This window comes from Lepisosteus oculatus, unplaced genomic scaffold (assembly GCF_040954835.1).
Source record: "Lepisosteus oculatus isolate fLepOcu1 unplaced genomic scaffold, fLepOcu1.hap2 HAP2_SCAFFOLD_48, whole genome shotgun sequence".
In the NCBI taxonomy this organism is placed as follows: domain Eukaryota; kingdom Metazoa; phylum Chordata; class Actinopteri; order Semionotiformes; family Lepisosteidae; genus Lepisosteus; species Lepisosteus oculatus.
In genome coordinates, this window is record NW_027168020.1 from 1,212,056 (window position 1) to 1,237,352 (window position 25,297).

Consider the following 25,297-nt stretch of genomic DNA (forward strand, 5'->3'; position numbering starts at 1 on the left):
ACTCTGTAAAACAATCTTCCTCTGCTTAGATTTTCACTCAGATTGATTTTGTTCTCAGATTATTCCTGGCAGGACTGAGTTTCTAGGAAATGAAAAGTGAAAGAAAAAGTACAGAAGATCAGCCCTTGAATATACAACATTGTGCAGTGAGATTGTTAAATGTATTAGCTGCTATCCTGTGCTAGAGCCTGTCGTGGTAAGCAGTGGATGACAGGATCTAGCACAGATACTAATGAAACACTGTTAATGAAAGCTAAAACACTTGAGTCTTATTTTAGTTTTCCATTTCCCTTTCATTTGTGATGTACTGTACAACAGGCCACAGAACATGCACAAAAACAGATATGCACACATTCACACCAGGCAATGACAGTCTGCCCAGTCAGAATCTGAGCTGAGGTATCAGAATTCTGAATTCCCTGAATTCTGTCATGGATCATCCACAATAAGGGCAAAGTTTGAACACGAGGATCCCCAGAGCCTAGTAACATAAATCTTGGAGCAAAAGCAGATGATTAACTTCATAGTTTGTGTGGTTGAGCCAAAGTTGAGCATGAGGATATGTGAGTCACCATTCTTAGAAATGGATCCAACTTCAGACAGGCGTCAAAAGTAAGAGTATACAGTGCTGGGGCAATGACACTTCAATGATCAGAAGGATAACAAGAGTTTTAATGCATTGAAATTGATTTTCTGGTGATGCACACTGTCATGGAACTATTAATTTTTTAAGGATCACTTACTGACGTCAGACAGCTGCCAATTCTCCAGACTGGAAGGATGAACAGTTTATCCCCCTAGGTACCATATTTCCATATTTCGAAGCATTGGAATAATACATGTCATACAGCAACATAAAAACAGGAAGACAAGTATCACAGCCCCTATAATCGGTGTTAGTAACTTAAAAGAAAAACATTCCCCCTGGCCCAAACAGTGATTCTAACCAGGAGAGAAAAGCCGGTGTATCTTTTATGCCTCTCTCTTTATTCACCTTGTCTTTTAGTTCTTTTAAATGCTGAATAGCGAGTGTAAGATTTCCGTAATCATAGTCATTAGCTGGAATATATGTACAACAGGAGTCTCCTACTAAAGCATAGACTCCTCCAGATGCTGCATTTTGAAGGTCCAGCACGAACCTGTTCTGAAGTGCCATTAATCTAACTCCCCTTAATTCTTGTTTGATAGCGTCTAAGCCTTCTAACATGATATTAATAAAAGAGTACATTTCATAAAAAGTCGCATGGGTGAGGCTGTAGAATGAGGCATTAAAGCACATATATAACAAGATGCATTAAATTTCTTTAACTTTACAGTATGATTTATAAATTTATACCACAAATTACGCATATCCCCCTCATTATCAGTTTCATTCAGCCAGTTTGTATACAAAGAGGCTTCGTGTTTAGATTCTTCCTTTTTTTGGGGTGGTGACAGGCTTCTACATAAAAAGGAAAAAGGCTGTGCACATCAGTCCCAAGCAGGTTATCCCCATCTGTCCTTGTGGAGACATCACTCCTGCGCTTTGTTCAGTTCGTTTGTGACCTTTTTACAGTGGGAAGCATGAATCCAGGGCACCATTTCTGTGACCTTCACAGCAGTGGCAGTGGTCAGCAGCACCTGGTACAGCCCCCTCCACCTGAGTGAACACCATTTCTTTTTCCTGAAGTCTTTCACCAGAATCCAGTCTCCTTATTCACTCATTAGTTCTTACAGCACAGGTAAATCCCTGTGGGCTGGAGCCCAGCATAATCCTAGGCTTTTTTGGTCAACATTGGTCAACAGATTGGTCAACAACTGGGTAATAACTCTTAGAAAAATCTACACATTGTTCCCCTGCCTCAGCTGTGACGTTTTGTAGAACAATTCTAGCTGAAGTTGTAAAATTTCTCTTTGTTCCGTTCCTGCAAAACATCTTATTATGAACAAACAAACCACAATAATCATTTGCATCTAGGGGAATCACTCCCAAGGGTAACCCCCCTTAAAGCTATATTGTTCTACCCATCAGGTTCTGCCACTAGATAAGAGAACCTTTCCCATGAAATCATTTTTTGACCTTCATGATCCCTTCAGGGCGTACAATTAGCACAGAAGCAGCAGCTTTAGTCCACATGTTTTTCAAACAGGATATTAACGATATGATCATAACGAATAATACCAGACCCACAAATATGTATTGAACCAGAGACCCTCTCCATGTTCCTAGCACAGACTGTAGCCATGCACCAATACCCCAATCATCTGGATTGCAGGATTTACGAAGAAAATTATTTTCGCAGTAATTAATTTATTATATTTACTATATTTATTATACACGTGTAAATTAATTACTGCGGAAATAATTTACTTCGTACACTGTGCAGAGTGCCGTATACTCCTAGTTGCGGCACACACGATACATACAGTAAAAAGCCTCAGGCACTGTGTTAGATGTGTTTTCGACGTTATATATGCATTTATTAATGTCGTCGATTTTACGGTTGCAATTCGACGTTGATTATACGTCGAGGCGACGTATATATACGTATAGCCGTATTTTCGCCGTGAATATACGTATATTCGACGAATCAATGCCCACTGGGTAAACTCTTGAGCAAACTCTGAACCAGCTCTAAGGAAACTAATCCGATTAGACGTTACTTTGACTCATCTTTTTACGCTCAGTGCTGGATTGCTCAAACTCCAGCTAGGGTTAGGGTTAGCATTCCCACGCTACTTAGACACTTTGTTTACGCTCAGTGCTGGATTTTGGGAACTTCAGGACGAGTGGGAATTTTCTCCTATCTGTCAATTCTGTTTTGTTTTGGAGACTCTTGGCTGCCTATGTTGTACAGTGCAGCGTGAAGGAAACATTTTCCAAAACTGTGTCAGCTCAAAAGTTGTAAGAAAACCTCTCCAGCTGCTTTAACTCTCTTCATTTTTGTCATTTAATGTGACACTCGATGTATAACTGGAGCCTCACATATGCAAATGGTGAGGCTCCAGTTCGACACCACTTTACAGTATCTGACAAAAGCATGGCAGACTGTGCCATGACCGGCAGATAACTTCTGCTTATTTTTACCATATTAAACATTGGAAATCCTCCCACTTGCATTTGTGACACTTGATTTTGACTCCACCTAAGACACTCTTAAATCTTCAAACACTTTTCTCTTCTCCCGCAACACTCTTGTCTGTCGGCACTATGTGGCAGCATTGCATGACAACCCATCTCACCACAGAAAGGAACCTAACAGCTTTGGTAAGAGAGGAGAAAAGAACATAGCCCGTACGGGGATTGAACCCATGACCTTGGCGTTATTAGCACCCCGCTCTAACCAACTGAACTAACCGGCCTCACGACGGTGGTCCTCTCTGTGCTGCAAAAAATCGAACTCAGGGAATTTCTTTTGCCCTCCTTTGAATAGAAAGCCGTGTAATTCAGTGTACGGGCTTTCTCGTGCAGTTTCATGGTTCTTGTAACCCAAATCCTACACTGGCCTGAAGTGTCCCCCCATTTCACAGCATTTTTCAGCTGATTTAAAATGTACCTAAAGGAGAAGCATTATTGAAGACCATCAATTACCAAGAGCTTTTGTCAAAGGTTTTGGTGGTCATTTTTAATGACCACAGAGCACTATGACCTCGGTTTTACATCTCATCCGAAAGACAGCGCCCTTTTACAACACAGCGTCTCCGTCACTATGCTGGGACATTGGGACCCGCACAGACCTCAGGGTGAGCGCCCCCCCGCCGGCACCATTAACACCGCTTCCAGCTGGAAGCTTTGTTTTTCCCTGTAGCTTACCCTCATCCGGGTACTGACCTGGCTCACACCTGCTTAGCTTCAGTGGGTTTTCAGTTGCGAGTTGCAAGGGGATGCAAGTGATGGAGCCGCTCGCTGCAAAAGCCACTGCATTGGCCGGGAATCAAACCCAAGCCTCCCGCGTGGCAGGCAAGAATTCTACCACTGAAACACCAATGCTAAGTGTCTGGGCCTTCAAAAAAGACGCTTTTTTGGTGCTCTGTGCAAAAAGCGTCGACATATGCTTCCAGCTGCAAAATGCCATTCGCGGATGCTGAAGAATTTATTTCAAGGCAGCGGGTACAAGCGATTGGGCGTTTTAAAACCACCAGGAACAACAAAGAGGCGCGCTTCTTTGCTTGCGCCGGAACACACCGACTGGAGGCGGACAACGTAGTCGGCAGGATTCGAACATGCGCAGGGAGACCCCAATGGATTTTTAGTCCATCGCCTTAACCACTCGGCCACGACTACAGCAAGCCCCACAGCCGCTGCGTTCTTGCTACAATCTTACCTGGATCGCGAGGCGCCGGCGGAAGCCTATTTCAAAGTCGTTCTCCGTTTCAAAAAAACATTTCCAAAATACAAGCCTTGCAGACAGACACGCCTCAGAGGACTTAAGGGTGGCTTCATGTCGGAATGATAAAGTCTCCCCGTCCGGACATGAAAATGCCACTTTGTTACACACAAAAAAAGAATCAACAACAGAGAAATGCCCACAAGCATTTGAAAAGCCGCACCACGTCGCACTTGAAATAGCTCTTACATTAGTGGTAGACGCAGGAATCGCCTTTTTATTTACGCTCTTACCAACGCGATGGAAAGCAAAACAAAGCAAAGCAGAGCAAAACAAAACGAACAAACGAAAACCCTCACGTCCCGCACTTGCATATAACGCCGTTACGTGCCCAAGCGGTATTGTACGTCATCCTAGCACTGCACGCCGGTGCGTATGGTATATGGGAACGAGCACACGCCACGAATCGTCTCGAATCACTCCCTACAGCTGTAAGGTGCCTTGAAGCGTGCACCCCCAACATTCTTCTTTGCTCATCTGTGAAAGGTAAACTCTTGAGCAAACTCTGAACCAGCTCTAAGGAAACTAATCCGATTAGATGTTACTTTGACTCATCATTTAAGGGATCCTTGTTAATTGGAGAAATCAATGATTTCGAATGAATTCTGTATGCGTTAAAAGACAGCTATACACAGAAAACATGCAGGACACTGCTCATGATGTTTCCCGAGCCGAAACACAGTGCGTTTTTCCAAGCCATCTGACCAAGCCTGCCCACTGAAAACTGCAGGAGATCGTGTAAAGACGTTCAAGTTTGTAACTACTGCACGCACAGGAAGCAGAATAAATTCCTCTATTCAAACTGTCAAAGGTTTGCTTTGCGAACGCTGCAGGACATCGCACAATCTCTTTTGAACAGGGACAAACGATTTCTTATGGGGCGCAGTAAGTACAGACGTTTAAAAAGCTCCACTCATGCCAATGATGCAGCATGAAGAAGCGCAACCTAAAGTTTGCATTCCTAGCACTGTTGCAACCTAGCACTGTTGCATTCCCCGCATCAGTAGCTAAGAGAATATAATTTACGACTCTTGTTAATGCAGTTTCAGAAACCAGACTGAAATTTCTCAAGTATATTATTTGAATCCATTTGATGTTGGGCAACAACTATTCTTTCAAGACTTTTAGATTGAAATGGGACCTTTGAGACAGGCCTGTAGTTGTTAAGAACTTGTGGATCCAAATTTGACTTCTTAAGGAGCGGTCTAAGAACCACTACCTTAAATTGATCATGTACGACGCCTGACGCAAGCGATGCATTCATCATACTAATTATAGGTCCTGCCAGTCCTTCGAGGGAATCTTTGACTAGCTGAGTGGGGATGGGATCTAGCACACAGGTGGTTTACTTTGTCTTACGTCTGTGTTCATGAGTCCACCATAAGAAGAAATCTGAACAGGAGTGGTGATCATGCGAGGTCACCATGGAGGAAACCACTGCTCTCCCCAACAAAAAAACCACCACTGCCCCTCTCAAGTTTGCTAAAGACCACATGGATGTTCCACAGCAACTCCTGGAACAATGTTCTGTGGACAGACGTGACAAAAGTTGAACTTGTTGGTAAATGTGCACAGCGTTATGTTTGGAGATAACAAAACACTGCATACCAACTCCAAAACCTCATCCCACCTGGGAAGCATGGCGGAGGCTGTACGGCTTGCAATCATCGAGGGACCGATGAATTCCGAGATGTATCAGGAAATTCTACAGCAGAATGTCAGGGTGTCTGCCTGTGATCTAAAACTCAAAAGACGCTGGGTCTTGCAACATGACAAAAACAAAGGAGTACATCAACAACAGAGTGGCTGAAACAGAAGAAATTCCGTATGTTGGGATGGCCAAGTAAGAGTCCTGACACACACGCTTTCACTCATATGAGCTACACGGCTACCAAGATGATCTCAGGTGCGCCGAGCTTGTACGGAACATATTGAACTGATCGACGGCGAATTGTCTCTCAGACAGGCTTTTCACCTCTAAGCTCCCTGACTGACAGTGATCAGCTAGGTAGTAAAACAGTCAGCTGCTTCTAAGCCTTAAACAGCTGCATCTCGGCGCTTCCACGGAGAGATGATTTGAAAGCCGAACATCGCCCATTGGGAACACCTTACTATCACTAGTTTAAGAGACTCTTAAGGTTTTGCAGAGGTGCCTGTCTAATAGCATGCGCTTTGCAAGCTATAGGTGTTTAGGCTGAGGCAGAATGCCTGTTAACAAAATGTTTTTCTAAAGGGGCCTCGCACTCTTTTCCAAGCAATGGTCACCATCCCCACCGAGTGTCACAATGTAGTCATGTCCTAGGACGTCACCTGTTAGTCTCCATTTGTCTGCCACCAACACTTTAGGTTACGGGGTCACAACCGCACCCCGGAGACCAGAGGAGCCGTTGGCGTTCTGGCGGCGCAGATTGGGCTGAAGGTGGGGCGCTTGAATCTCGCTGTTGGAGGCCGTCTGAAACTGACCCAAGCCTTTCCCTTGAATTAAATGTAAATAAGAAATGAACCCCAGATGCACATGGAATCAATCACGTGTTTCCTTTGAGCCGTTTCAGAGACTGCTCCAGAGTTTACCTTGCACAGATGCGCAAAGATTCATGATGGGGGTGCACGCTTCCAGGCGTCTTACAACTGTAGGGACTGATTAGAGACAATTCGTAGCTTGTGCTCATTTCCCTCTATTCCCCGTGTTGCAGTGGTAGGATGACTTAAATTCCTGCTTCGACACGTAACGGGATTATAATCAAGTGCAGGAGCTGAGGGCTTTAGTTTTGTTTCGTTTTCCATGGCGTTCGTAAGCGCGCAAATCAAAGGCAATTCCTGCGTCTAACACGAATGTAAATGCTTTTGAAAGTGCAGTGTGGTGCAGCTTGTAAAATCCTTGTCCACATTTTTGGTTCGTTGATGTTTTTTCTGTCTGCCAAAGTTGCATTTTGACATCCGGACTGGGGGACTTTATCATTTGAACGTGAAGCCAGCCTTAAACCCTCTGAGGCGTGTCTGTCTGCCGGCACGAATCTTGTGAAAGGTATTTTTTTTAACGGAGAGCAACTTTAAAAAGGTTTCCGCAGCCACCTCGCAGTCCGTGTTTGATTATAGGAGGAATGCGGCGGCGGGGAGCTCGCATTTGTCGTGCTCGAGTGGTTAAGGCGATGGGCTCGAAATGCGTTGGGGTTTCCCCGCGCAGGTTCGAAACCTGCCGACTCCGGCGTCTGCCGAACGTCACCTTGTGCCTGCGCGGCAGAGGCGGAGTGCCGCTTCTCCTTTCCTGGTACTATAAAAACGCTAAATCGCTTGGCCCCGCTGCCATGGAAAGCAATTCTTCAGATAACCACACATTTTGCGTTCGCACCTCTGGTGCTCTACTTATGCCTTTGAAAACCTAATGAATAAAGCTGTAAGAACCGACACGATGTGTAGGTGCTCTTAAAGCACGCAGTAAAGAACTGTTAACAGCAAGGGTTTCAGTGGGTTAACTGAGGAGAAGGCGTGATCGCTATTTGTTGACTTTTTATTTGGTGTTAGAAACACTCTTACTGTGCATGACGTGCAACAAATGTAGCCACAGAAATTGCATCACGCTTTCATGTATGCTATTGCAGACACCAACGTTGCCTAGATAGAAAACCGAAATAGCCGTGGGTTTGCTTGCTGGTCTGAAGGATCTCTCTTCAAATCTCTATCATTTGTCAATGGAAGTAAAAGGCGCTGCAATCTGATACGTTCAGAATCAAACCCGCAGCTGTTGTTCGACTTTATTTCTTGACTAATTACAACTGAGTGTCGCATGAGCAGTTACATAAACTTGTCTGGTATATTTGAACACAAATGCCGTTCTTCAATTAAAACTAACAGTACATTGTCAGGGACATTCAGTTCTATACAAACAAGAGACAGACAAGAGAATATTTCTACCGTTCATGTGGACTACGTGTTGACTTACTGATCGGAATAATTGAAAGGTTCGGGCTCATAGCCGATGCAGTGCGTGCTAATTAGAACAGCAACGCTGAGCTCTCAGCACCGTACTGAGCCCAGGTGTTTTTCTAAAGCTGTCAGGTGCAGTTCATTTACATGAAGGAAATCTCTTACTGGGTACGATTACAATGCAGTAAGTAGCACAGACTACTTAGGGAGTAGCCCGATGCGTTTAAAAACGACCCGAGCCAGGCAGGAGTCGAACCTGCAATCTCCTGATCCGTAGTCAGACGCGTTATCCATTGCGCCACTGGCCCTGGTGTGACACTGCAGGACTGTAACCCAGTGAGATCAGCACTGCAACTAGTAAAATATTACCCCCGGTCCATTCTTTTCCAAAAGTGAGAAACACCTGTTTTCTACATTTTGTCTGTGTTAAAACCATATCTCTTTAAACCAAACCAAGAGTTTGTCTTTTGCTCTGATATTCTGATTCATTTCGATTTCAAAGAAAAAAAAAACTACCTTCCAAAGCATCATAAAATTGTCCCTTCTTCCAGACTCTACTTCTCTCTTGTAGTAGTACAGCAGACCTTTCCAGGTGAGCAGATCACAGAGTCCGAAATGAGCTTCCTCCATCAAGCAAAGTACCTGAACATGACTCTGTCATCATAAAAGCGCCCCTGTAATAAAGAAATTCAATCTGAAATCAAGAGGGCAGTTGCCTACTGAAATACAAGAAGTCATCAATTTTAACCTAGCAACACATTAAAGGCTGCATCTATACAAGTACGATTCTAGAAATGCTCACCAGATTACGTTTTAAGAAGGAACTGCGCCTCAGGTTCCGCCGAGATCTTAACTTGGATGGTAGGATTCAGAGTCCGGAGTGCGGACTGATGGCGCACGGAGGGTCCACATACTGTGGATCCCTCAGTTTTCTTCCGCGTGTTTAAACCGCCAGCGTTTTTTTTATATTTTTTATATTTGAACACAGATGCCGTTCTTCAATTAAAACTAACAGTACATTGTCAGGGACATTCAGTTCTATAAAAACATGAGACAGACAAGAGAATATTTCTACCTTTCATGTGGACTACGTGTTGACTTACTGATCGGAATAATTGAAAAGTTCGGGTCATAGCCGATGCAGTGCGTGCTAATAAGAACAACAGCAACGCTGAGCTCTCAGCACCGTACTGAGCCCAGGTGTTTTTCTAAAGCTGTCAGGTGCAGTTCATTTACAGTACGCCCCCTGTCTCAACGGTAGGACGGAGTCAAATACTGCCTCGACACGCAACAGCATTATAATAAACCGCAGGACTTGAGGGCTGTTCTCTTTGAATGTTCCAAGGCATTCGTAAGAGCGTAGGTCAAGGGCCATTCGGGCATCTCCTGTAACTCGAGTAAAAATGCTATTCAAAGTGCAGTGACTGAAATCGTCATCCACATGTCTCCGTTGTTGATTTCTTTCTGTCTAAGAAAGTTCTATTTTCATGTCCGAACGGGGAGACTTTATCATTCCAACTTGAAGCCACCCTTAAGTACTCTGAGGTGTGTGTCTGCTTACACGTATGGCGTAAAAGGTTTCTTAAACGGAGAGCGAACTTGAAAAAAGTTGCCGCCGCCGCCTTGCACTCCTTGTTCGATTGTAGCAAGAAGCCAACAGCTGGCGTACTTACTGTAATCGTGGCCGAGTGGTTAAGGCAACACACTTAAAATCTGTTTGGGTCTCCCTGCGCAGGTTCAAATCCTTTGCATTTGCTCTCGTGCGTGCATGAAAAAGGACCAGCGCTGTTTTGTTTTCGCTGGGACCTTTAACACTCTAAATCGCCTATACCCGCAGCCTGTGAAATCGATTCTTCAGCACCCACGAGTGACGCTTTGCAGCTGGACGCAGATAACGATGCTTTTCTGCAACGAGCTTTCCAGCTGAATTTTCTCGGCAGCTCCGTACTGAACCTGTTCTCCATTGCAACATAGCGGAGGCTCGTCACGTCTATAGCAAGGCCCTGTAGGACCGCATACGCCACAGTGACTTGTACACAGACCACATGAAAGGCAAGCAAAATACACTTTTAAAATTCCAAAGACTCACAAGGTCAGAGGAACAGCGATGACCTGAACAGATCTGTTACAGAAGTCTAGGTTGACCTTTTTAGAGCTGTAATTGCATTTTTGTTTAATAGAAGATCAAATCTACTCGCATGTACCAGCACCTTACAGTTTATTGATGTTTATTCTATTTAAGTAATAAGATTGCTAACGATGTTGGACTTTAGCCGGTGTTTTTTAGAACAAATTGCTTACTCTTCTGTAAGGAATATGCAGTACGTGCCTTTGTTAGTCATTGCTCACCATACCTGTAACTTTCTTATCTAACTCACTTCCTCAAATGGTGAAGGTCCACAAACATAAATGAAAAAAACCCAAATCCAAGTGTCTGTAAAAGCGCGGTGCTCCGCTGGCGCTGTTCCCTAGTGGCTTAAAGTGCCTGCCTAGTAAGCAGGCGATCCCTGGTCTGAATACCAGCGGTGCCTCTCTCCGTGTCTTGTTGTGCCGAATGTCTCATTTCAGACAAACATGTACAGCTTGGTTCAGTTTAATGCAAGAATTCATTTCCTTTCTGGAATAACTTGTTTTTGAAGAAATCCATACAGCTTGTGAAAGATGAAATCCATTTCTTGGTTGTCAGTGGAAAAAGATTGCCGGCTGCAAGAAGCGCAAGTGATTGTTTTCTTTGACCATAAACCTGCAAATGTAGGGCGCACAAAAGACTGTCAGACTCTGTGGTGCTGAAAAGTTGGTGGTTCAAGCCCCTCCAGTATGCGTGTCTCAGTTTTTCCAATGTAAACATCATCACCATCGCTAAAGAAGATGGCACAGAAGACTCCACAGCCGAAACGTTGTGCTTCTTTTCTTCTCTTTTCAGCATGGAGTAAACCTTTGCTTTATCCTTTGCAGCCTACGCATGCTGACACAGCTACCTTTCTCTTAACGCGCCTCAATCATTATTCACCAAAACCATCAGCAGAATGTGTCGCCTTTGTGGTGATGTCACTCCTCTGCTTCACAAATGTCCTTAGTGACGGACCATTTCTTTCTGCCATTTTTCCGGAGCAGTTATTGATTGCTCCATCATTTCCCTCTTACTTTCCATCACTAGATTGAAAAGAAAAACAGAAACAGGCTGACAGGACGACAATCAAATTGCAAAAACTCATCAAAGCACTCGATAGAGTATTTGAATCCACAAGTAGCTACGAGCAATGAAAGTCGGAAAATGTCAAAAAGAAAAAGATGGTGGCTTTTTCATATTCGTTCTTTTATTTTTAGTTCGTTGCTTCTTCTGTCCATTGTCCTCCTGCCTGGCTCTTGACCTGTGACTGTTTGAACGCACACAGTAGACTTTCATGCAGGGGATTTGTCCTGAGCCTCTGTGAAAGACCCACCCACCCCCATAAATAACTGCTCTAGAAACACATGAATGCAAAACTAAACCACAGCTTAAAGAGGAGCTTGTCATGACCGCCAGGCAGTTAAGACCAACTCTTAAGCAATCTAAACAGCACCAGCAGCGGGTGATTATTAACAAACGCCGCCGCACGAGTTAACCCACCTGCACACACTCCACCGTGCGGTACGCAGTGCTATTTTTACCATCTTTACCTGCTTCCCGCTGGTATTGAGTCTACTCCTTGAGAGCTCTACCTGGCGTTTTTTCCATTACCTCGTTTATTCTGGATATTGGACTCCCCTTCTGCCTTTTTGACTTTGGACCTCGCCTCTCACCTTGGACTGTTTGCCACCAGTGTTCTCCCTGGATTACGACTTACCTTACGCCTCTTGACCATGAAACAAAGCAAAGCAGAGCAAAACAAAATGAACAAACGAAAACCCTCACGTCCCGCACTTGCATATAACGCCGTTATGTGCCCAAGCGGTATTGTACGTCATCCTAGCACTGCACCCCGGGGCGTACGGTATATGGGAACGAGCACACGCCACGAATCATCTCGAATCACTCCCTACAGCTGTAAGGCACCTTGAAGCGTGCACCCCCAACATTCTTCTTTGCGCATCTGTGTAAGGTAAACTCTTGAGGAAACTCTGAACCAGCTCTAAGGAAACTAATCCGATTAGACGTTACTTTGACTCATCCTTTAAGGGACCCTTGTTAATTGGAGAAATCAATGATTTCGAATGAATTCTGTATGCGTTAAAAGACAGCTATACACAGAAAACATGCAGGACACTTCTCATGATGTTTCCCAAGCCGAAACACAGTGCGTTTTTCCAAGCCATCTGACAAAGCCCGCCCACTGAAAACTGCAGCAAATCGTGTAAAGACGTTCAACTTTGTAACTACTGCACACACAGGAAGCAGAATAAATTCCTCTTTTCAAACTGTCAAAGGTTTGCTTTGCGAACACTGCAGGACATCGCACAATCTCTTTTGAACGGGGACAAACGATTTCTTATGGGGCACAGTAAGTACAGATGTTTAAAAAGCTCCACTCATGCCGACGATGCAGCATGAAGAAGCGCAACCAAACGTTTGCATTCCTAGCAAATTCCTTTTATTTTTTGATAAATAAAGACAGTCTTGTTTAACAAACAACACACAACATTTTACATTGTCAATTCAATTCAAATCAATGTATTTCTATATAGCGCCTTTCACAACAAGGTTGTCCCAAGGCACTTAACAATGCAAGTTGTTAAGAGCCTTGTGTCTAATATGCCGCCTAGGTTACGTGCTGTCTCTTTGAGGCAAATGTTTAAATCCTCTGAGTTAAGTGCTGAAGTTATAGTAGTCCTATCAGTATTGTTGCCTCCGATCAACAGATCCTCATTTTTCTCAGAGTTGAGTAACAAAAAGTTTTCACACATCCAAGTATTTCCTTCCTTAATGCATTTAACTAAACTGATAATAGAAGAGTTGTCGTTTGGTGTAAACAAAATGTTTATTTGAGTGTCATCAGCATATGAATGAAAGTTCATATTATTTTTTCATATTATCCTACCTAGCAGCAGCATGTAGAGAGAGAGAGCAATATTGGTCCCAGCACTGATCTTCTGGTACCCCAAATTGAACTGGTGACATTGATGAAGCAGTACAATTATTAGATATTTGAACATAATGAAAACGATGAGTTAAATGTGAAGTAAACCACTGAAGGACGGTTCCAGATAAGCCAACCTCAAACTCAAGCCTGTGTAACAAAACAGAGAGGTCAACCGTGTCAAAGGCAGCTCTAAGATCTAGAAGCACAAGCACTGTTGCATTCCCCGCATCAGTAGCTAAGAGAATATCATTTACGACTCTTGTTAATGCAGTTTCAGAAACCAGACTGAAATTTCTCAAGTATATTATTTGAATCCAGATACGATTGACGTTGGGCAACAACTATTCTCCCAAGACTTTTAGATTGAAATGGGACCTTTGAGACAGGCCTGTAGTTGTTAAGAACTTGTGGATCCAAATTTGACTTCTTAAGGAGCGGTCTAACAACCGCTACCTTAAATTGATCAGGTACAACGCCTGACGCAAGCGATGCATTCATCATACTAATTATAGGTCCTGCCAGTCCTTCGAGGGAATCTTTGACTAGCTGAGTGGGGATGGGATCTAGCGAACAGGTGGTTGACTTTGTCTTATGTCTGTGTTTATGAGTCCACCATAAGAAGAAATCTGAACAGGAGAACATTGAAGTGCTGTGCCGTGATCTGAAGCAGGCCGTTCAGTGCAAGACATCCCAAAAATATACATGAACTGAAACAGTTTTTCATAGAGGAATAGGCCAAAATACCTCCTAACCGCTGCTCAGGTCTGACCAGCCGCTACAGAAAGTGGGGGTTGAGGTTTTTGTCATAAAGGAGGTTCCACTAGCTCCTTAATATAAGGGTTCACGTACTTTTTCCATCAATGACCTTGATTGTTTAAACCATTTGGTCAATAAAGAAACAGCAATGTCAAATGTTGGGCGTGTGTTGTTTGTTAAATCAGACTCTCTTTATTAATTATTATGACTTAGATAAAGATAAGATCACATGTTAGGAGCCATTCATGCAGAAATCCACATCATTCCAAAGGGCTGTTTACAAAAGTTTTTCTCCCAACTGTATGTGAGAGAAAAGCAGAGACGCTCACTGAGTAAGGTGGGGTTGCAGCTTCACAAATCACAAGGACATTTGTACACTCAAAAAGGGACAGGAGCACCCCAGATGGGACTCGAACCCACAATCCCTGGCTTAGGAGGCCAGTGCCTTATCCATTAGGCCACTGGGGCACACTGGGTTGGGTCGATCACGCTGATGAAGAGCCAGTTTTTTTTTTCCTTTGCTTTTTCAAAGGGATCCCCAAAATTAGGAAAGTTAGGCAGCAGAAGGTTTACTGTGACCTGAGAAGGACCGGCATCCAATCACGGTGGTACACACACACACGCTCTCACTCATCTGAGCTACACGGCTACCAAGATGATCTCAGGTGCGCCGAGCTGGTACGGAACATATTGAACTGATTGACGGCGAATTGTCTCTCAGACAGGCTTTTCACCTCTGAGCTCCCTGACTGACAGTAATCAGCTAGGTAGTGAAACAGTCAGCTGCTTCTAAGCCTTAAACAGCTGCATCTCGGCGCTTCCACAGAGAGATGATTTGAAAGCCAAACATCGCCCATTGGGAACACCTTACTATCACTAGTTTAAGAGACTCTTAAGGTCTTGCAGAGGTGCCTGTCTAATAGCATGCGCTTTGCAAGCTATAGGTGTTTAGGCTGAGGCAGAATGCCTGTTAACAAAATGTTTTTCTAAAGGGGCCTCGCACTCTTTTCCAAGCAATGGTCACCATCCCCACCGAGTGTCACAATGTAGTCATGTCCTAGGACATCACCTGTTAGTCTCCATTTGTCTGCCACCAACACTTTAGGTTACGGGGTCACAACCGCACCCCGGAGACCAGAGGAGCCGTTGGCGTTCTGGCGGCGCAGATTGGGCTGAAGGTGGGGCGCTTGAATCTCGCTGTTGGAGGCCGTCTGAAACTGACCCAAGCCTTTCCCTTGAATTAAATGTAAATAAGAAATGAACCCCAGATGCACATGGAATCAATCACGTGTTTCCTTTGAGCAGTTTCAGAGACTGCTCCAGAGTTTACCTTGCACAGATGCGCAAAGATTAATGATGGGGGTGCACGCTTCCAGGCGTCTTACTACTGTAGGGAGTGATTGAGACAATTCGTAGCTTGTGCTCATTTCCCTCTATTCCCCGTGTTACAGTGGTAGGATGACGTAAATTCCTGCTTCGACACGTAACGGGATTATAATCAAGTGGAGGAGCCGAGGGCTTTAGTTTTGTTTCGTTTTCCATGGCGTTCGTAAGCGCGCAAAACAAAACAAGAAAACAATCCAACTACTCCAACTACAGGCTGATCAAGGTATCTCCCCTGCCAGGTAAGCCGAGAGCCGCAGGCGATGAGCCCGGAGCTGAACGGGCCCCACTGGCTCGTTTGTAAGGCCAGGTGCATTGCCAACCACGACCGGCAGGGCAGAGGCCTTGAAGGCGGCCTGGGCTCCTGCAGCTGTCCAGCCACGCACTCTGGTTTCTTTTCATCTCGTACAAATCTTTTGCCTTTTACTAAAGATTTCCAAGTAAAGGAGCATGAATGAGTTCCATACAATTTTTGTGCTTCCCTGCCTTCGGGTGGGGCGCAGCTGGGCTGGTCAAAGAGAGAAAACAAAACCGCTCACAATCGCTCTTATTACGGCGACTGTGGCCATCTGCTCTGCGAGTCCTCGGTCTCCGCCTGTCTGATTGGCGCTCTTTCCTCTGGGAGGCGGGAAGTGTCCGGCCGCAAATATGAAGCGTTACAGCAACGACATGCCATGAGACGATTGATAACGATTTCCATAGGATCCCCGCGGTTGCCTGGCAACCGTCAGCTTTGTGCAGTGGCAGTATCGTAGCCTGTGAGGTTTAGCCGAGGCACGATTATTGCTAGTTGAAAACTTTTCTCGTCAGAGCGTGACATAGTCTTGCAGGCATCGTGCTGTCTAACTGCAATACTATACCGCTGGAGGAAACAGCCCGGGTTCAATGAGCCTTGGAATGTGACTAGGAAAGTGAAGCCTTTTGAAAGAGGTAATGTCGACGCTTTTTTAACAGAGCACCAAAAAAACGTCTTTTTTGAAGGACTGGGCAGTGAGCATTGTTGGTTCAGTGGTAGAATTCTCGCTTCCCATGCGGGAAGCTCTGGTTCGATTCCCAGCCAAAGCAGTGGCTTTTGCAGCGAGTGGCTCCATCACTTGCATCCCCTTGCAACTCGCAACTGAAAACCCACTGAAGCAAAACAGGTGTTAGCCAGGTCAGTACCCGGATGAGGGTGAGCTACAGGGAAAAACAAAGTTTCCAGCTGGAAGCGGTGTTAATGGTGCCGGTGGGGGGGCGCTCACCCTGAGGTCTGTGCGGGTCCCAATCCCCCAGCATAGTGACGGAGACGCTGTGTTGTAAAAGGGCGCTGTCTCTTGGATGAGATGTAAAACCGAGGTCACAGCGCTCTGTGGTCATTAAAAATGACCACCAAAACCTTTGACAAAAGCTCTTGGTAATTGATGGTCTTCAATAATGCTTCTCCTTTAGGTACATTTTAAATCAGCTGAAAAATGCTGTGAAATGGGGGGTCACTTCACGCCAGTGTAGGATTTGGGTTACAAGAACTATAAAACTGCACGAGAAAGCCCGTACACTGAATTACACGGCTTTCAATTCAAAGGAGGGCAAAAGAAATTCCCTGAGTTCGATTTTTTGCAGCACAGAGAGGATTGCTGTCGTGAGGCTGGTTAGCTCAGTTGGTTAGAGCTAATAACACCAAGGTTGTGGGTTCGAGTCCTGTACGGGCCAGGTCCTTTTCTCCTCTCTTACAAAAGCTGTTAGGTTCCTTTCCGTGGTGAGATGGGTTGTCATGCAATGCTGCTACATAGTGCCGACAGACAATTAAATGACAAAAATGAAGAGAGTTAAAGCAGCTGGAAAGGTTTTCTTACAACTTTTGAGCTGACACAGTTTTGGAAAATGTTTTCTTCACGCTGCACTGTACCACATAGGCAGCCAAGAGTCTCCAAAACAAAACAGAATTGACAGTCATATAATGTCCATTAACCCCGGTTTTAAACACAGCATCATGTCTGCCATCATAAGAATATGAGTCCAAAATTTTAGAATATAGTCAGAATGTCTTCTAACCTTACCTGTGGTGTCTTTAATCCCTATTGCTCAATGCATGGTGTACGTACTGCATACATGTGTCTTGAGAATGAGGAATGGGCCCCTAAGACATTTACCTGTTTCACAAATGATCGGATTTTACTAGAGATTCTGTTTGGGATTCAGATGTGCATTCGGACAGCAATTCCTTTCAAGAAATGATACGTTCTGGATGAGGTCAAAGGTGCTGGAACACTGTATTTAGGATGTGTTTGCAGTGATTGTGTCTCCTGCTTCAACGCAGTGATATATAGATGTGCTCCTGTAATTTATTGGTACATGCCCAGGGCAGTAAGTAGTCTGAGGATTTATTTCCAGACGGCATAGAGCAGTGAAACAGTGAAGTAGTGCAGCACACTGGATCATTATATTATTAGAATCTATTCTACCTAAATTATTACATTATACACAACTTGAGCTCTCAGCACCGTACTGAGCCCAGGTGTTTTTCTAAAGCTGTCAGGTGCAGTTCATTTACATGAAGGAAATCTCTTACTGGGTACGATTACAATGCAGTAAGTAGCACAGGCTACTTAGGGAGTAGGCTGATGTGTTTAAAAACAACCAGCGCCAGGCAGGAGTCAAACCTCCAAACTCCTAATCCATAGTCAGACACATTATCCATTGCACCACTGGCCCTGGTGTAACACTGCAGGACTGTAACCCAGTGAGCTTAGCACTGCAACTAGTAAAATATTACCCCCGGTCCATTCTTTTCCAAAAGTGAGAAACACCTGTTTTCTACATTTTGTCTGTTTTAAAACCATATCTCTTTAAACCAAACCAAGAGTTTGTCTTTTGCACTGATATTCTGATTCATTTCGATTTCAAAGAAAAAAAAAACATTACCTTCCAAAGCATCATAAAATTGTCCCTTCCTCCAGACTCTACTTCTCTCTTGTAGTAGTACAGCAGACCTTTCCAGGTGAGCAGATCACAGAGTCCGAAATGAGCTTCCTCCATCAAGCAAAGTACCTGAACATGACTCTGTCATCATAAAAGCGCCCCTGTAATAAAGAAATTAAATCCGAAATCAAGAGGGCAGTTGCCTACTGAAGTTCAAGAAGTCATAAATTTTAACCTAGCAACACATTAAAGGCTGCATCTATACAAGTACGATTCTAGAAATGCTCACCAGATTACGTTTTAAGAAAGAACTGCGCCTCCGGTTCCGCCGAGATCTTAACTCGGATGGCAGGATTCAGAGTCTGGAGTGTGGAATGATGGCGCATGGAGGGTCCACATACTGTGGATCCCTCAGTGATCTTCCGCGTGTTCAAACCGCCAGCGTGTGACTCCCCTGTCCCCCTGACCTCATTGCTCTGCTCTCGCCTCTCTGCAGCTGAGCCCGACTCATGGTAAAGTGGAAAAAAATATGCCCTCAACGTGAGATTTACTCTGGAGTGAGGATAGTTGTTACCTTCTTATCGTTAAAACGGATGTATGTGATGTGGCGACTAGTTTCTTCTCCATTAGCAGGCTTAAGGTTAAAGAAAAAAACATTGCTGACTTCTTTTTTTTTTGCCAGCCGTGAGCGCTGATTAGCGAGGTTTGTATTTCATGTTTTGCAAGTTGCATCCATTTTAAGAAAAACAAGTCGTTCAAGACAGGAAATGAATACTTGCATTTAATTAAGTCTAGACGTATGCGGTTGTCCATACTGACCAGTTCTGTTCGAGAACACAGAACAAAAAAAGGCACCGCTGGGATTCGGACCCAGGATTTTCTGTTTACTAGACAGGCGCTTTAACCAACTAAGCCACGGCACCCCAGGAGTGCTGTCCTTTTGCAGCCACTTGGACACACCACTCAGACACATCTGCATTCGGTGTGTGCTCCGCCTGCTCGCTGAGCAAGTTGCCACCTTTACATACAATAGCAACATCGACACCAAGAGAAAGGATGACAAATGGCTTTTATCTGGAACTTTTCATGTCCAAGGAGCTCAATGTGCTTTCTGTGTACAACAGGGCCACTGAACTCCACACTGGCCACTGAACCACAGCAGTGGCTTGCTGGCTTGACATCTCCCAAGGAAAATGTTGAAATCGCATGTGGAACAGGAAAATGACCCTCGAGTATGAGGGAAAAAAAAGAAAAAGATCAACTGGAGTGCGCCAACCCATGTCAGGACAGCCCAGTTTCGTTGATGAGTTGGCCGAGTGGTTAAGGCGATGGACTGCTAATCCGTTGTGCTCCACACACATGGGGTTGAATCCCATCCTTGTCGCTCTCCATGTCTGACACGTGTGCCTGTGCGCCTTTGGCCCTCCTGTTGTTTGCTCCGGTACTAGAGCCGTACATTTCCTAGCGGTGGCTGAACATGGTATAGTAGGCTAATGTCAGTATCGAGCAGTGACAGTAACAGTATTTACGTGCCGCTGCTCCCAAGTGGCTCTGGTTTGAGACTGTGTTTTCACTTACTTGCAACGCAAACGGAGAAAGCGATTTTTGACAGTCTCTCGAGAGACTGCGCTAGGTGTTTAGGGATAGACTTTGTCAGTTCCCCCTGGGATGATGGCCTCTCAATTAGTTTGTGATTCCTCTAGACGTTTATACACTAGAAGCCTGCTTCATGGCTTAAATCCAAGCTAAGGAAACGAGTTAGAGGTCTGATGCAGAACTGCGAATTCAATGAACGGGAACACTACAGTACATTGCACTGTGTGTGTTAGGAAAGCTGCCCCCTTCTGTCCCTTGTCGACCGAACAGAGGACTGTAAAGGATACCGCCAAGAAACTTTAGGATGCTGGTTGGAATCCAGCTCCAAAGAAGCCCCTTTGGGTGTTATGTCATCAAAAAGTAAGAACAGCGAATCTCCCTTTAATCAAAAGCGCAACAGAACTGTTTTCCGTGGAGGAGGTTTCAGACCCGTAGACCTGTTTTATTCGTAGGGCAGGGCGCATTCCCAAACGCGAATCTCATGTTTTAGAAATGCTTTGGGCGGCGTGAAGTGAAAATAAGAAATGGGCTCCAGATGCACATGGAAGCAATCAAGTGTTTCATCCGAGCTGTTTCAAAGACTGCTCAAGAGCTTTCCTTTCACAGAGGCGCAACGATTAATGATGGGGGTGCACCCTTCAATGCGCCTTATGACTCTAGGGCGTGATTGAGACGTACGTAGCGTGTGCTCATTTCCCTCTATTCCCCGTGTTGCAGTGGTAGGATGACGTAAATTCCTGCTTCGACACGTAACGGCATTATAATCAAGTGTAGGAGCTGAGGGCTTTAGTTTTGTTTCGTTTTCCATGGCGTTCGTAAGCGCGCAAATCAAAGGCAATTCCTGCGTCTAACAGGAATGTAAATGCTTTGGAAAGTGCAGTGTGATGCAGCTTGTAAAATCCTTGTCCACATTTGTGGTTTGTTGATGTTTTTTCTGTCTGCCAAAGTTGCATTTTGACATCCGGACGGGGAGACTTTATCATTTGAACGTGAAGCCAGCCTTAAACCCTCTGAGGCGTGTCTGTCTGCCGGCATGTATCTTGCGAAAGGTATTTTGTTTTTAACGGAGAGCGACTTTAAAAAAGTTTCCGCAGCCACCTCGCACTCCGTGTTAGATTATAGGAGGAATGCGGTGGCGGTGAGCTCGCTGTAGTCGTGGTCGAGTAGTTAAGGCGATGGACTTGAAATCCTATGGGGACTCCCCGCTCAGGTTCGAATCCTGCCGACTACGGCGTCTGCCACATGTCGCCTTGTGCCTGTGCGGCAAAGGCGAAGTGCTGCTTCTCCTTTCCTGGTACTATAAAAATGCTACATCGCTTGGTCCTGCTTCCATGGAAAGCAGTTCTTCAGGTAATTCTACTCTCTTACCAAAGCTGTTAGGTGCCTTTCCGTGATGAGATGGGTTGTCATGCAACGCTGCCACATAGTGCCGACAGACAAGAGTGTTGCGGGAGAAGAGAAAAGTGTTTGAAGTTTTAAGAGTGTCTTAGGTGGAGCCAAAATCAAGTGTCACAAATGCAAGTGGTTGGATTTCCAATGTTTAATATGGTAAAAATAAGCGGAAGTTATCTGCCGGTCCGGCACAGTCTGCCATGCTTTTGTCATATACTGTAAAGTGGTGTCGAACTGGGTGTCGAACTGGAGCCTCACCATTTGCATATGTGAGGCTCCAGTTATACATCGAGTGTCACATTAAATGACAATAATGAAGAGAGTTAAAGCAGCTGGAGAGGTTTTCTTACAACTTTTGAGCTGACACAGTTTTGGAAAATGTTTCCTTCACGCTGGCTGCACTGAACAACACAGGCAGCCAAGAGTCTCCAAAACAAAACAGAATGGACAGTTAGGAGAAAATTCCCACTCGTCCTGAAGTTCCCAAAATCCAGCACTGAGCGTAAACAAAGTGTCTAAGTAGCGTGGGAATGCTAACCCTAAACCTAGCTGGAGTTTGAGCAATCCAGCACTGAGCGTAAAAAGATGAGTCAAAGTAACGTCTAATCGGATTAGTTTCCTTAGAGCTGGTTCAGAGTTTGCTCAAGAGTTTACCTTTCACAGATGCGCAAAGAAGAATGTTGGGGGTGCACGCTTCAAGGTGCCTTACAGCTGTAGGGAGTGATTCGAGACGATTCGTGGCGTGTGCTCGTTCCCATATACCGTACGCCCCGGGCTGCAGTGCTAGGATGACATACAATACCGCTTGGGCACGTAATGGCCTTATATGCAAGTGTGGGACGTGAGGGTTTTCGTTTGTTCGTTTTGTTTTGCTCTGCTTTGCTTTGTTTTGCTTTCCATCGCGTTGGTAAGAGCGTAAATAAAAAGGCGATTCCTGCGTCTACCACTAATGTAAGAGCTATTTCAAGTGCGACGTGGTGCGGCTTTTCAAATGCTTGTGGGCATTTCTCTGTTGTTGATTCTTTTTTTGTGTGTAACAAAGTGGCATTTTCATGTCCGGACGGGGAGACTTTATCATTCCGACATGAAGCCACCCTTAAGTCCTCTGAGGCGTGTCTGTCTGCAAGGCTTGTATTTTGGAAATGTTTTTTTGAAACGGAGAACGACTTTGAAATAGGCTTCCGCCGGCGCCTCTTGATCCAGGTAAGATTGTAGCAAGAACGCAGGGGCGGTGAGGCTTGGTGTAGTCGTGGCCGAGTGGTTAAGGCGATGGACTAGAAATCCATTGGGGTCTCCCCGCGCAGGTTCGAATCCTGCCGACTACGTTGTCCGCCTCCAGTCGGTGTGTTTCGGCGCAAGCAAAGAAGCGCGCCTCTTTGCTGTTCCTGGTGGTTTTAAAACGCCCAATCGCTTGTACCCGCTGCCTTGGAAATAAGTTCTTCAGCGTCCGTGAATGGCATTTTGCAGCTGGAAGCGGATGTCGACGCGGTTTGCACAGAGCACCAAAAAAGCGTCTTTTTTTGAAGGCCCAGGCACTGAGCATTGGTGGTTCAGTGGTAGAATTCTCGCCTGCCACGCGGGAGGCTCGGGTTCGATTCCCGGCCAATGCAGTGGCTTTTGCAGCAAGCGGCTCCATCACTTGCATCCCCTTGCAACTCGCAACTGAAAACCCACTGAAGCTAAGCAGGTGTGAGCCAGGTCAGTACCCGGATGAGGGTGAGCTACAGGGAAAAACAAAGCTTCCAGCTGGAAGCGGTGTTAATGGTGCCGGCGGGGGGGCGCTCACCCTGAGGTCTGTGCGGGTCCCAATGCCCCAGTATAGTGACGGAGATGCTGTGTTGTAAAAGGGCGCTGACTTTTGGATGAGATGTAAAACCGAGGTCACAGCGCTCTGTGGTCATTCAAAATGACCACCAAAACCTTTGACAAAAGCTCTTGGTAATTGATGGTCTTCAATAATGCTTCTCCTTTAGGTACATTTTAAATCAGCTGAAAAATGCTGTGAAATGGGGGGGCACTTCAGGCCAATGCAGGATTTGGGTTACAAGAACCATGAAACTGCACGAGAAAGCCCGTACACTGAATTACACGGCTTTCTATTCAAAGGAGGGCAAAAGAAATTCCCTGAGTTTGATTTTTTGCAGCACAGAGAGGAGTATTGTCGTGAGGCCGGTTAGCTCAGTTGGTTAGAGCGTGGTGCTAATAACGCCAAGGTCACGGGTTCAAGCCCCGTACGGGCCAGAAGATTATCAACTCATCTTCATTTGCAGATTTAGAGGCAGCTTCGATATTCGTTTTACAGACTGTTTTTTTTTTTTTAATATGGGTCACACACATGCCACAGCAACAAAACATCTCTAGAGATGAGGCTATAGATCACCTTTCCATCCTGCAGGTTTTCCTCCCAAAGCCTACGGCACCAACGGCGACCCCTGCTGGCCGGGAGAGCAAAAGCTTACAGCACCTGGTATTCCCAGGCGGACTCCCATCCAAGTACTAACCAGGCCCGACCCTGCTTAGCTTCCGAGATCAGACGAGATCAGGCTTGTTCAGGGTGGTGTGGCCGTAAGCGAAAGCCCCGGCGCCTGACTCGCTACTTGAAGCTGTGTGTGGCGGGGGCTCCGTGCCCCCCGAGCGGGACTGAAGGATCGTTCGTGTGCAACTCTTTGGAAAGGAGCTGCTTTCCAAATCGCATTGCGTGCCTGGATGTTGGCGAATGCGCTCCCTTGTGTTGGCTCGTCCCGCACTGGAGGAGGACAAACAATCTGCACGGAGGAGCACCAGGCAAGTCTTCACCAGACAAAAACCTCCAGTGCACAGCACTCTGGAAACATTTCGGGGCTTTCGCGTGTTTATTTCAGCACGTAAAGCGCACCGGTCCAACACGTCGGCCGGGCGCGCGGCGCCTCCGCCCTCTTGTGGCCTTGCGCCGTCAGAGCAAGAGGCTCCTTCTCGCTGCCCTTCCGCTGTGTTGCAGGGCCCCGAGAGGGAACCCGGAGCGCGCACTTTGTGGGGGGCGGGGGACCGCGTTCGCGCTCTTCCCCCGGTCTCTTGCGCGAGTACTAAATCTCACGGACAGGGGGGCCTCGTCATTGATTGTTACAGGTGAGACGGGGATTAGGAGGAGACCCCGACTGATGGGTAAAGGGGAGCACTAACACCAGAGGGACACCCCCGGCGTCTCTTTTTGAGAGACACCCTGGGGTTTCCTAATGACCAAGGAGGGTCGGGACCTCGGTTTGACGCCTCCCCCGAAGGACGGCGCCTGTTTGTGCAGCAGAGTGTCGCCATCAGGAGGCTGGGGCGTAAGAGAGCCACACAGCCCGCAGGGTGAACGCTCCCTACTGGTCCCAGTCACACCTCTTGCAGGAGCAGCAGCAACCGGAGCTTTTCCGGGGTGGAATCTCCCATCCGGGTGCCGGCCAGGCTCACACCTGCTGGGCTGCCCCGGGGGTGAGCCCAGTCGAGAGTCGCAGGGCCAGATCTAGTCACCGGGGAGAAACGATACAAGTGAAGGATTGCTCGGCTCTTGGCACTTGAAAAGACCGACAAATGTCTCGTTCCCGCCGGAGCTGAATGTACCCGCATGTGTGGTGTCGTCTTCTTCCCCCGCCCCGCTGTGTTTGCTGTATTGTCTCTGAAGCCGCCCCCCCCGAGACGAGACGGGCTGTTCCTGTGCCCCAATTAACACTTTACAGGTGCCATTCCCCGGCATTGTGGCCATTGTCGGTGCTCACACGCGATAAGATAAGGCGGAGGAGAGCAGGGCATGCCCAGCGGCAGACATTCAAGGAGGGGGCAGTGCGAGGTGAGGTGAGGTGCGACACGCCGGAGCCCCGACGCAGCTAATGCGGAGCACTTGTTGGACTGGCATCGAAAGGACGTGTGCGCACGGAGCGAGCCTTCCCTGCGGCTCGCTCC

At 46.1% G+C, this 25,297-nt stretch overlaps 8 non-coding genes and 1 pseudogene across 8 annotated transcripts; 5 read left to right on the forward strand and 4 right to left on the reverse strand.

The window, feature by feature from the left end:
* Window positions 1–4,182: 4,182 nt before the first annotated feature.
* Window positions 4,183–4,264, reverse strand: trnaf-aaa (transfer RNA phenylalanine (anticodon AAA)). The gene has a single exon. It is a non-coding gene; the product is annotated as a tRNA-Phe (tRNA).
* A 4,262-nt stretch (window positions 4,265–8,526) lies between these two features.
* Window positions 8,527–8,599, reverse strand: trnar-acg (transfer RNA arginine (anticodon ACG)). The gene has a single exon. It is a non-coding gene; the product is annotated as a tRNA-Arg (tRNA).
* Window positions 8,600–14,502: 5,903 nt separating this feature from the next.
* trnar-ccu (transfer RNA arginine (anticodon CCU)) lies at window positions 14,503–14,575 on the reverse strand. Its single transcript has one exon. It is a non-coding gene; the product is annotated as a tRNA-Arg (tRNA).
* Window positions 14,576–15,872: 1,297 nt separating this feature from the next.
* LOC138230293 (U5 spliceosomal RNA) lies at window positions 15,873–15,989 on the forward strand. Its single transcript, XR_011186323.1, has one exon. It is a non-coding gene; the product is annotated as a U5 spliceosomal RNA (small nuclear RNA).
* A 230-nt stretch (window positions 15,990–16,219) lies between these two features.
* On the forward strand, window positions 16,220–16,299 carry LOC138230243 (U4 spliceosomal RNA; annotated as a pseudogene).
* Window positions 16,300–22,619: 6,320 nt separating this feature from the next.
* trnas-aga (transfer RNA serine (anticodon AGA)) lies at window positions 22,620–22,701 on the forward strand. Its single transcript has one exon. It is a non-coding gene; the product is annotated as a tRNA-Ser (tRNA).
* Window positions 22,702–22,915: 214 nt separating this feature from the next.
* trnag-gcc (transfer RNA glycine (anticodon GCC)) lies at window positions 22,916–22,986 on the forward strand. Its single transcript has one exon. It is a non-coding gene; the product is annotated as a tRNA-Gly (tRNA).
* Window positions 22,987–23,543: 557 nt separating this feature from the next.
* trnai-aau (transfer RNA isoleucine (anticodon AAU)) lies at window positions 23,544–23,617 on the forward strand. Its single transcript has one exon. It is a non-coding gene; the product is annotated as a tRNA-Ile (tRNA).
* Window positions 23,618–23,828: 211 nt separating this feature from the next.
* Window positions 23,829–23,947, reverse strand: LOC138230339 (5S ribosomal RNA). Its single transcript, XR_011186366.1, has one exon. It is a non-coding gene; the product is annotated as a 5S ribosomal RNA (ribosomal RNA).
* Window positions 23,948–25,297: the final 1,350 nt, after the last annotated feature.